The following is a 12,220-nucleotide window of genomic DNA, read 5'->3' as shown; positions in this document are numbered from 1 at the left end:
AACAGATGGGCAAAGTTAAAACTTTTGTAAATGGCTGCATATATGAGAGATGCCTTCACGCTGCTTATAACTCTAGAATGGTGATTGGATGCAAATAACATGAAAATGGATGGGAGATGATGAGAAACTGTGACTAGGACTGTTGACTTTGTCTAAGATTTATATGGAAAACCTTGGAAAACTTTAGTACAAAAAACTTTGTAAGAGCAGAAGTGTGACAGATTATTGTATGTGCACTCTACAAAGTAACAAAAGCAAAAAAAAAATTGTAGCATATCTCCAATCAGTCTCAAAGAAAACAAAGACATTTTCTCACTTTCTACTTTTGATCTTTGTTGAATAAAAATGCATCCATGGAATGAAGCTTGCTGCTTTGAGAAGGAATACCAGGATCCTTTTAAGTTCTAGCCAGTACCAGATATAGGGATGCTTAAATACTTCTTGAAAGTAGTATTGTGAATGGAGGTGGGGAATTTCATAGTTGTCCTCTCTGCTACTGCAATGCTATCCCTGGATCATTGGACCTGGGGCTTTGTTATCTTAATAATATGTGTGTCAGTTTAGGAGCTTTTCTAGAGGGATTGCAGCTCTCAAGGGTTTCTTGGAAACAGGTTGTGCAATCCAAGGAAAGGCTGACGGGACTGGTTTGGAGGCATTAATGCAAGATAGTGATCGCAGTCATTCTACTGGAGTCTTCAAAGGAATTAGACCATAAAATGTTGAAACAACAAAGTATCGACTCTGTGAGTGCCCAACACTGTTTCTGCTTAGTAGCTTCATGTGCTATATATTTTACTATCAGCACTGAAACGCAGGCTAGTTTCTGTTTCTGAATCTTCCAAATAACATCCTATGTAAAACATACCACTTTTTTGTAACAACCAGGCTAATTCAAAATCTGTTTACTCAGAATGAAAACCCACTGAGTTCCCTGGAACTGTTAACAGTATGTGTTTAGGACTGAAGCCTGAAATATTTTTAACTCCAAGTAATTGGACATAAATGGGTAGTTCTAAGACTGAGCAGATATTTTATCAGTATGATCTAATATTGTTGAATGCAGCTGTGTAAACTTTGTTCTTCTCAGTGGATAAGCAAAGGTCCAAGTTTAATATTTTAAAGATGGCTTGTAAATAAATTGGTCCCATCATAGCATTTTAGCAAATTATACAGTTGCCCTTTTCAACATTGCCCTCAAAAATTAGATGGAACTAGCAAGTGTAGCAAGAGGGCTTGGCTCCATTCCTGCCCTCCCAACTATTACAACCATCTATCTGCCAGACAATAAGGGACCCTGCCTTTTTGGGGATATTCTCCATGGGAAAATACTTCAGTTACCTGATTTTAAGTTGTAGAATAATTTATTCAAAACTATCCGTTTGAAACATTTTCAGAATTCGTGTCTTTGGGTTGGATTTTTTTTTAAAGTAAATTTCTATTCTGCCCATTCCCCGCAGGGCGGAGTACAACATATAATAAAACAACAAAATACAATAAAAACATTTTAAAACAGACAACTCAACAGCACTCAGATTACCATGACATCACATATTGCCCAGCCTAGCCATCTCACATCATGATATCTCATAAGGATGGCAGTTTTTATTCCAATTCCTAGCACAGATGACGGTGCTGGCCAGGGAGGCCAACCAGATCACCCTCAGCTAAAAGCCTGGTGGAACAGCTCCGTTTTACAGACCCTACGGAAAGCTAATAAGCCAGGTAGGGACTGGATCTCAATAGGGAGCTGATTCCACCAGGTTGGGGCCAGGACTGAAAAAGCCCTGGCCCTAGTTGAGGTGAGCAGGGCGTCTCTTGGGCTGGGGATGACCAACAGATGTTGGGAGGCCGAACATAATGACCTGGGCATATATGGAAAGAGATGGTCCCGCAGATATGTTGGTCCCAGGCGGCGTAAGGCTTTAAATGTTAGCACTAGAACCTTGAAGTAGATCCGGTATTTGATGGGCAGCTAGTGCAGACTGTGGAGCGCCGGCCAAATGCCCACCCATAAAGGTGGTGCAGTCAGCAGGTGAGCCACCGCATTCTGCACCCGCTGCAGTTTCCGGATCAGTCTCAAGGGTAAGCCAGCGTAGAGCAAGTTCCAGTAGTCTAGTCTAGTCTGGAAGTGTCCATTGCATGGATCACTGTAGCCAGGTCCTGGGGGGACAGATATGGTGCTAGCTGCCTGATCTGCCAAAGATAACAAAAGGCAGACCCTAATAACCATCGTGATCTGGGCCTCCATGGAAAGGGAGACATCCAAGGTCACTTCCAAGCTCCTCACCTTTTGGGCTGGCACCAATGTGGCACTGTCCAAAGCTGGGAGCTCAATGCCCATACCCACGCCGCCCCGACTCAGGTACAAGACCTTCGTCTTAGCTGGATTCAACTTCAGCTGGCTCTGTTGTAACCACCCAGCCACGGCTCCCAATGCCTCGGACAACTGGTCAGGGGCGGCGACTGGCCGGCCACCCATCAACAGATAGAGCTGAGTGTCATCAGTGTACTGGTGATCCAGACTAACAGCACAACTGTAATAGCACTTTCCTGGGAGGAAGGCCCATTGAATACGCCAGAGGAATTCTGAATAATCTCACTTAAGACTGCTTTCTACATTGGAAATTTCCACTGAGTTTCCCCCTTCCTGATGCAGACTTGCTCCCGAGAGGGTCCCCTGTTCCTCAGGAGCACCACTTTGTGGAGATAGGGGGTAGGTAGGAATGTTTTGTTCAGCTAATGGAACATTTTATTGAACCCATAGATATGAAATTTGAGTTGACATGGCACAGAATGGTGGTTTGGTGATTGTAAGAGTAATCATAGCCGTCACCATTGGTGATGTGTGATTGTACAAAAGAGAGCTTGCATGTAAACAACAATTTACTGTTGGACTTAATATTTGTACTCTAGGCTTTGAAATCTGCGGTAGAACACCAACATCTGTCCCCCATTTTGTATCACATCTGGCAACCAAGATGACCAGTGACCTGAGAATGAGTTTTTCTGACAATTTGCTTCTTCCCATGGCTAGAAAAAGTTAATTACAAAAAAGCAATCCATGCAAATCTTTCCTTTGAATATTTGCGACATGCATAACAAACATGTTTTGCAGGTGCTAAAGTGTGCCTTATTAATTAATGCATTTATAACCTGCCTTTCTCCCCATTGGACACCCAAAGCAGTTTACTCTTCATTTTATCTTCACAACAGCCCTGGGTGCAGGTGACTGGCCCAAGTTCATCCAGCTGGCATGCAAACCACCAACATATCCCAAATTTTAATTTGACACTCTAACTACAAGGGCATGCAGGCTCTTACTAAGCACAAAATATGCAGAGTACTTTCCTGACCATGCTGCAGTGCTTTTAACAGTCATCTGTCGGTTTCAAAAACTAAAGTTTTCCCCACTGCTCTCCAACTCCACAGTACCTCTCTATGTGGAAGAAGCTTTGGCTTTGGTTGCATCATGTAGGGTATGCAAAGACAGTTTGCCATGTCACTTTGGTTGGGAACAGCTGCAGTTGACAGAATGAAGCTATTACCTCTGTTTTCTTCCTTCAAATGACACTCCTCTGATGGGAGAGCACAAATTAAGGCACCATAAAGCAACCTCATTTCCTGATTTCAAAACCAATATTACCCAACAAGCCATTAAGTAGGACTATTTGTCTCATTCATAGCACACGACTGCATTGACTTGGCACTTCCTAGCATATGGCTATCTCAAAACAAAAAGGAAATGGAGATCACAAAATGAATTTTGCACAATATGAAGTAAAGTACAGGCAAACAGGCAAAGAAGGCATGATTGGGTTTATCCTGCAGGGGTAACTGAGTACTTAACACTGAAATCTTACAATAATGCCTGGAAGATTTTTTATGAGTTTTCCTGTCATATTTTGCCAAGATTTATAGACAATAAGCATGGAAAGCAAATGCTGAACATCTTGGACGTGGTACCTTGTGTTAGCAGATTAGAATCTTTGCAAAGGTTCCTCCTACTTTAAGTGCTGCAAGATTTTAATAAATATATGTTTGAAATACTAAATGACTCTCACTACTAGGTGTCTTGATAATAGGGAGAAGGTCACCAGTCATTCCTCCTATGGAAGACTTTCCACCCTTAGTGTAGGTGGGCAATTTAGAAATCTCGTGCTGGTGGCTGCACTCTAAATCAACATTTATAATCTGACACTCTCTAACCACTATGGGATGCTGGCTTTTATTTAGCACAGAAATGAATGAACTCACTGCCAGCTGGCCCTGCTCCACTGAGCTTCCAAACTCAGATATGCAAGGCAAGGGAAATTATTGAGTATGCTCCCATTTGTAAATTATGTTCTGTCTCAAGCTAGCTGGGTGTGTGCTCGACCTTGTCTTGTCTGCAAGTGGCTCATATATTTTGGGTTCTGCAACTGTAGGACAAGATATACCTGTACACAGGGATTATTCATTGATCTATGTTTACTGCTTTCTCACTCTCTGAAAGCTAAACTACATTAAAGGTAAAGGTAGTCCCCTGTGTAAGCACCAGTTGTTTCCAACTCTGGGGTGATGTCTTTACAGAATGGCAAATCAAGGTACATTATGGCTCAAAAAAAAAATCAGCTGCACGTACATTGGGTAGTGTGGATTGGGGCCACAATGGTGGGCAAGGGGGTTGAATTGCTTCTCAGTTAGAAAGGTTCCCTCTGTTCAAGACTGATTTAATCCTCATTAGGGCTTGTCTATGCCTCCTAGGTTCTTAAACTAGCACAATACAGAGACTTGCCCCTTTTTTCCCCTACTAGGGCTTTAAGCCCATTATTACTTGAGAAAGCACAGAACAGAAAAGTTAACAGTTTTCCCAGCTTTGTGGCCCCAATCCAAGAAGGCACTCTGCCTTGTGGGTGCTCATTAGGGCTAAAGAATTTCAATAGTTTATGTAGTTTGACTCCAAGATGCTGACCAGAAATCATAGTTTGTACACAGAAAAATGTAATTAGTAGCCATATGGGCCTGTAAAAGATTGGGATATTCCAAGCCCCCTTCCTGAACATCTTAATTCAACCATCTGGATTTACAGTCTGGCTGCTCAAGCTTGAATGCGCCTTGGTCCTTTCAACCCAACATTTCTGGCTACAGTCCGGGTATGAAGAAGAGGAAGGAAAGTCTCCATAGAGTTGATACCTAAAATAGACTCGCACAGCTTGTTGCCAGTAAAAGAGTTGCAGGGAGTAGAGAGGAAACATTCCTGCTAAAACTAACTCAAGTATGTCTTTGACTTGAACCTCAAACTCACATGCATACTGAATCTCTGTCAAAAAGATGGTTGAAGCTGGGCTGAAATCCTAGAGTGAAAACAGAGCCGTGGTCTAAAGCGTAAGGAACATCAGTGCTATATCAGTGCTGGGTTAGGAATGACCTTTCATACGCATCTTTCCTACACATAGCTAGATCAGACACTGTCTTAGAGCATGTCCACGCTACAAACTTTTATCCATCTAGCTGTTGGCACTTCACTCAAGAAACCTGTTTCATGAAAGTTGTAGAGGTTTTTATTAATTTTATTGAATGTAGAATCATAGAGTTGGAAGGGACCTCCACTGGGTCTTCTGCACAATGCAGGAAACTCACAAATACCTCCCCCTAAATTCACAGGATCTTCATTCACGTAATGATTATTGTGTTCAATTTTTGTTCTCAGCTTCATTGGAAGGAATCCACAACAGTTTAGATTTGCACTGTGAGGCCTGACTGTTGTGCTAATTTGATGAGGGGCAAATTCTTTCTACCAGCTAGCTTCAGCTTTGCAATTAACTGCTTGCCTGAAATGAAACAATTCCTCCTGAGCAAAGTAATCAGTTTCCAACCCACTATTTAAACCAGCTGCCTATTGAATATTTATATGTGCAGGTAAGTGGAAAAAGAATGAAGTCAACAGTCTGTAGATTTCTATGTCCAGCTACAAAAATCTGTGGATTCAGGTCCTGTAGAGGGAAATGAGAGATTGTTGTCCTGATGGGGGACCAATCATATCTTTGGTAAGATACCATCCCGATTTGTGTGTTTTTCACTTATTCTGAGCAACTGAGTTGTACCAAAGATTGCTAAATCTTGGAAACAAAAAATCTGGTTTCAATCCCTTTCAAAAGCCTGTAGGCATTTCTAGTTCAGAAGAGGCTGGCCGTGATAGGCAATTCAAAGAAGAAAAACTTTTTAAACCTTTGAACCTCCCACAAGTGGAGAAAAATCCCGACTTGGACTGTGGGGTATAAACACTGCTGATTTTACTAGATATTTCAGCAGCATTTGATACGGTTAACCACCCAATACTGATTGACCTCCTCACCTCCCTGGGGAGAAAGGGTACTGCACTCAGTGGTTTTCCTCATTCCTATGGAGACATATACAAAAGGTTGTTGGTGACAGGACTTCACCTAGTGTGCCACTTGTTTATGGTTTTTCCTCAGGGTGCAATCTTGTTGCTGATGTTATTCAACATCTATATGCACCCTCCAGCTGATCTCATCACAAGTTGTGGGGTGGAGTGCCATCAGTATGTGGATGACACCCAGCTCTATCTCCTGTTTGGTGATCAGCTGGAGTCTGCTCTCCCTGGATTATCCCAGTGATTGGGCACACTGATGAACATGAGTTATTGAGGAAGTCTCAGCATGGGTTCTGTAAGAGAAGATCTTGCCTCACTAACCTGTTACATTTCTTTGAGGGGGTGAACAAACATGTGTACAAAGGAGACCCAATAGATGTTGTTTACCTTGACTTCCAGAAAGTTTTTGATAAAGTTCCTCATCACAGTCTCCTTAGTAAGCTCGAGAGTCATGGAGTAAAAGGACAGGTCCTCTTGTGGATCAAAAACTGGCTAATTAATAGGAAGCAGAGAGTGAATATAAATGGGCAGTCTTTGCAGTGGAGGACGGTAAGCAGTGGGGTGCCGCAGGGCTCAGTACTGGGTCCCATGCTCTTTAACTTGTTCATAAATGATTTGGAGTTGGGAGTAAGCAGTGAAGTGGCCAAATTTGCAGATGACACTAAATTGTTCAGGGTGGTGAGAACCAGAGAGGATTGTGAGGCACTCCAAAGGGATCTGTTGAGGCTGGGTGAGTGGGCGTCAACGTGGCAGATGAGGTTCAATGTGGCCAAGTGCAAAGTAATGCACAGTGGGGCCAAGAATCCCAGTTACAAATACAAGTTGATGGGGTGTGAACTGGCAGAGACTGACCAAGAGAGAGATCTTGGGGTCATGGCAGATAACTCATTGAAAATGTCAAGACAGTGTGCGATTGCAATAAAAAAGGCCAACGCCATGCTGGGAATTATTAGGAAGCAAACTGAAAACAAATCAGCCAGTATCATAATGCCCCTGTATAAATCGATGGTGCGGTCTCATTTGGAATACTGTGTACAATTCTGGTCACCGCACCTCAAAAAGGATATTATAGCATTGGAAAAAATCCAGAAAAGGGCAACTAGAATGATTAAAGGTTTCGAACACTTTCCTTATGAAGAAAGGTTAAAACGCTTGGGGCTGTTTAGCTTGGAGAAACGTTGACTGCGGGGTGACATGACAGAGGTTTACAAGATTATGCATGGGATGGAGAAAGTAGAGAAAGAAGTCCTTTTCTCCCTTTCTCACAATACAAGAACTCGTGGGCATTCAATGAAATTGCTGAGCAGTCAGGTTAAAATGGATAGAAGGAAGTACTTCTTCACCCAAAGGGTGATTAACATGTGGAATTCACTGCCACAGGAGGTGGTGGCAGCTACAAGCATAGCCAGCTTCAAGAGGGGGTTAGATAAAAATATGGAGCAGAGGTCCATCAGTGGCTATTAGCCACTGTGTGTGTGTGTGTATCTATATATATCTATATATAGATATATAGATATTTGGCCACTGTGTGATACAGAGTGTTGGACTGGATGGGCCATTGGCCTTGTTCCAACATGGCTTCTCTTATGTTCCCAATGATAATAAAATCAGGAAAAACGCTGCTTCATGGTATCACCTGCGTCTGAGAAAAAAATACACAAAGCACAGCAGTGACTGGTACCTTATTGTTTATTTTCAAGCATCCGGAGTGGATATTCATTTGTTTATGAACTTTGGACTTTAAATGTAACAAAAAGCTGAATTGTATCGAAATAATGAATGTGTGCTGATAAATTGCATTTATTGATACAGCATGAGTGTTTGCAATGCTTTAGCACAGCGGTTTCTGTTTTGATAATAAATCCCTAGGTGGGGGCAGGGGATCTCCTGGTTTGGATGTCCTCCCCCCACTTCAGGGTCATCAGAAAGCTGGGGCGGGGAAGGAAAATGTCTGCTGGGCACAGGCACTCCATTATTCACATAGAGTATAATGGAAAATTGATCTGTGGGTATTTGGGTCTCTAGGGGGGCTGTTTTTTGAGGTAGAGGCTCCACATTTGCAGCATAGCATCCAATGTCTCTCCTCAAAATACCCTCCAACTTTCAAAAGAATTTGACTAGGGGGTCCAATTCTATGAGCCCCAAAAGAAGGTACCCCTATCCTTCATTATTTCTAATGGTTCCTTTTAAATGTGGTGGCCAGAACACTCTTTGGAGTTCATTTGTGCTTGTCACAACCTTGTTCCTGGCCCCACCCCCAATGTATCCTGGCCCCACTCCCAAAGTCTCCTGGTTCCACCCCCAAAATTCCCAGATATTTATTGAATTGGGTTGCCCATATATCTGTTGGAGCATGCAGACAAGTGCTATAGACTTTGGCAAGTGGTTACCTGTTTCTGGATTCCACTCCCCCCCTCCCCCCCAAAAAACCCTGACATTCCAAAGTGTAGGGTGATCTTTTGCATGCCTGGTTCACAGTCCAGTTGGGAACTGTTTTTTATACAGGAATAGATGGGCTCACCCAGTCTTATATGCAAGGCTGACTAGGCAGAGACTGTCTTTGTGGCCCCTCCCTCAGTTTAGCCTTTAAATATCCTTGTGATTACATTTTTGTGATATAATTGTTTTGTTAAAAAAAAACCCTCAAAATAAATATGGTGTTAATACTAGTCTCATGATGGCCAATTAGTTTTATAGTACTGATGACAATGCTGTCATTCACAGTTATTGGACTGGCTTCGATGATGTACATTTCCTCATGAATTTAAAAATAATGTTAATGAAATGCTTGCCATGTAGGCACTGTCGGCAGCTTTACAAATGAGGATGTACAGTAGGTTTCAGCTGCTTCATAGGTTATGGAGTCAATAATTCATGGCAGGTGGTTCCCCCGTCCCAGCTGAGCGCCCCTGGCTGTCCCCTGGGCCACTTGCCCCTTTGTCTTGTCTTGCTTGTGTGGCATTGCTCTACTTTGCGATCCAAGCTAAGAACTTGCACTGCCAACACCTTTGTTGTGATTGTGCCAAGCAGCCCAGGGTTATGTTAATCAGACACAATAAGATCACCATTTTTCTTGCTGTACAGGAATTGCAACAGCTTCCGCTTCTGTGGACAAATCCTAGGTGGCATTAAAAGAGCACATTGTAATATTCTTCTGCCTCCAGAATGGCAATACCCTTTGGTGTTGACACTAACAAACTTTCTAACCCCAACTCCATTTTCTCCACTGCAAGGTGTTTCAGACATTTCAAAGAAATGCTGAAAAGAGAAACTTGACAGGCACATTATTTTACCATGCCTTCAAGGCCATGGACATGTATGGTCATCAGGGAGATGGTGTGGGGAAAAGCAGAGAAACACATCAGAAGTAGCTGTCTGAATGAGGACAACAACCCTACACAGAGCTCTGTAAGCAGACATCTTCCTAACTGATGAGCTGCTAAATGATGTATAAGATCAATTTAGTAAAACAGCACTTCTCAAACCAGGATCTACAGTAGTAGTCCAGGGAGTCTGTGAGTCTTTTGTAAGGGCAATGGTCTTGAGCTCTTCTAACTCCCATCCAACTAATGTAATAATGAAGCCCGATCAGTTTTCTAGGAATAAAGGAGGAGACAATATACTTAAGAGAAAGGGGACAGAATTGGTTTCCTATCCTTTTGAAGGGTAGGAGGTCATATAGGTGTCGCCTTCTGTCACTGACAGAACAGCTCTAAGCAGGGTTTCACCCTTCTAAGCCCATTGGGTTGGATCAGGACTAAATGGGCAGTTCCAACAGATTTCCCTTTCCTGCTGCAGATTGGACCCCCCCCCCACACACACACACACACACCGCTGCATATAATTCCTTCGGGTCCCTTATGTCCCAGGAACTACATCTTGTGGAGACCAGTGTGCAGCAGCAGGAGGAGGGTGGTAGGAAAGGTATGTTCTGCCACTGGGAAATTTAGCCAGCCCATTGACTCCAGTGGAAGGGTGTTACTTTAGGACAGCTCTGCTAGCTTCCATTTCACTAGCCAGAAAACATGTTGATTGGTTGCTAAGAGCCACTAACTTAATACAGCTCTTATGGGCTGAATGGCTCCAAGGAGGCATAGTCCTAGTACAATCAACCAAAGTTACTTCAGGTATACAACTGAGGGCATCTTGTCTTTTGTATTTCATTTACACAATGAGTGATTAAAATCTGAACTTCATTACAAAAGATCTAGTGATGGCCACAGGCATAGACGGATTTAAAAGGGGATTAGACAGATGCATGGAAGATAGGTCTATCAGTGGTTATTAGCCATGGTGACTAAAGAGAACGCAGTGAATACCAGAATCACTATATCCCAGGAAACAACATCAAGGGGAGATCTTGGCCTCTATGGCCTGTGTTGGACCTCCATAAGAACTGGTTGGCCATTGTTTGAGACAGGCTGGACCACTGGTCTGATCCAGCAGGGCTCTTCTTATGATCAGTATAGTTTCCAATGTAAAGAAATTTCATCAGATTGTCATTAGATGATAGTAGTCAATGGTCCTGTAGAATCAGCTACCCTCTGAGAACTGACCTTGTAGGCTGTATACAGATGATCAAAATATTTTCTTTGAAGTTCAAAAACAGCCCATTTATTCCCTTTTATTAAGATCAACCAATTCAACGCAACACACTGTGCAACCTTTTTTGTTCTGTAGAACTCTTCTCAGGACGCTTGTTACAAAAACAAGGGGTGGGGGCAGGCCCTCTTCCTTCTTCCCTTCTTATTGGGGGGCCTGTGCCCTTTTCTGGGGCCATTTTAACCCTACTCCTGTTGTGAGGCATAGCACTGTGAAAAACCACAACCATGGCCCCAGTGAGGACAGTGTGGGTGGAGGGTGGCTTCTCTGTAGTAGGAGGGAGGAAGAAGAGTATGGCTGTGGCAGCTTCTTCATGATGTGGGAGAAGGAGCACAGCAGTAGCTTCCTCACAGTACTGGGGAGAAGATGCTGAGTAGCCGCTTCCCTGTGGGGTGTGTGGGATGGGGGAGAAGTAATTCATCTAGGGCTCTTAGAATCCTTGTGATGACCCTGTTTCTGGGCCAGAATATTGTGCTGGGGAACTATTTTTTGGCAACTGCTGAATGTATTCCCAGCTAAATTATTTCTTTCCAGTATGAAACCACTTTCTCTTACAAATAATACAAACAGCCAACACAAACAGGGAGGTATGTAACAACAGCGTCAGGTCTAAGTGATGGAGAAGCTGTTTCACATGGTTTGTATGCTCACCAAGGGCAACTTCCAATTTCACTGACATTAGAGCTGATGAGGTACAGTGAACCAAAGTTAGCTGTCCCCAGAATACCCTGTCCTTGACACCTCCAAATCACACATCCTACCAGTGCAAACATTTTGTTGTTGCTGCTGCAGTGGTGAATATTACAGATATTACACATCATGAACAGCAGATAAACAGTAAGGATTTCTCTCTCCAAGGGATCACTTTTTCAGCCACACAGGAGAAATATTTGGAGGCTGAAGATCATTGGACAGTCTGAGTGGGGTGATCAAGGACAGTGTCATTAATCAGAGCAGCAAATTAAGGTCTGACGGAAGTATGGATTGTGACTTTGAATAATTGGATTTTCATAGCATCATTTAACAAAGATCTCTCTGGGTGCCATCAGGAGACCTTTCTGTGCCTCCCCTCTTTCCAAGAGAAAATCAACAGCAATTTCTGGTCCAGAGTTCATTGCATTTTGCACTGTTTTTAAAGGTAACATTAAGAACTATGTTTACTTTTTTGAAATGAGTTAACTTGGAAATTACAGGGAAAGCAGAGTGAATGGAACTGAACTAGCATCAGTCTTTCTTGAACACTAT

This window comes from Heteronotia binoei, chromosome 7, assembly GCF_032191835.1.
Source record: "Heteronotia binoei isolate CCM8104 ecotype False Entrance Well chromosome 7, APGP_CSIRO_Hbin_v1, whole genome shotgun sequence".
NCBI classification, from domain to species: domain Eukaryota; kingdom Metazoa; phylum Chordata; class Lepidosauria; order Squamata; family Gekkonidae; genus Heteronotia; species Heteronotia binoei.
The sequence above is the reverse complement of the archived record's forward strand: the minus strand, read 5'-3'. Positions refer to the sequence as shown.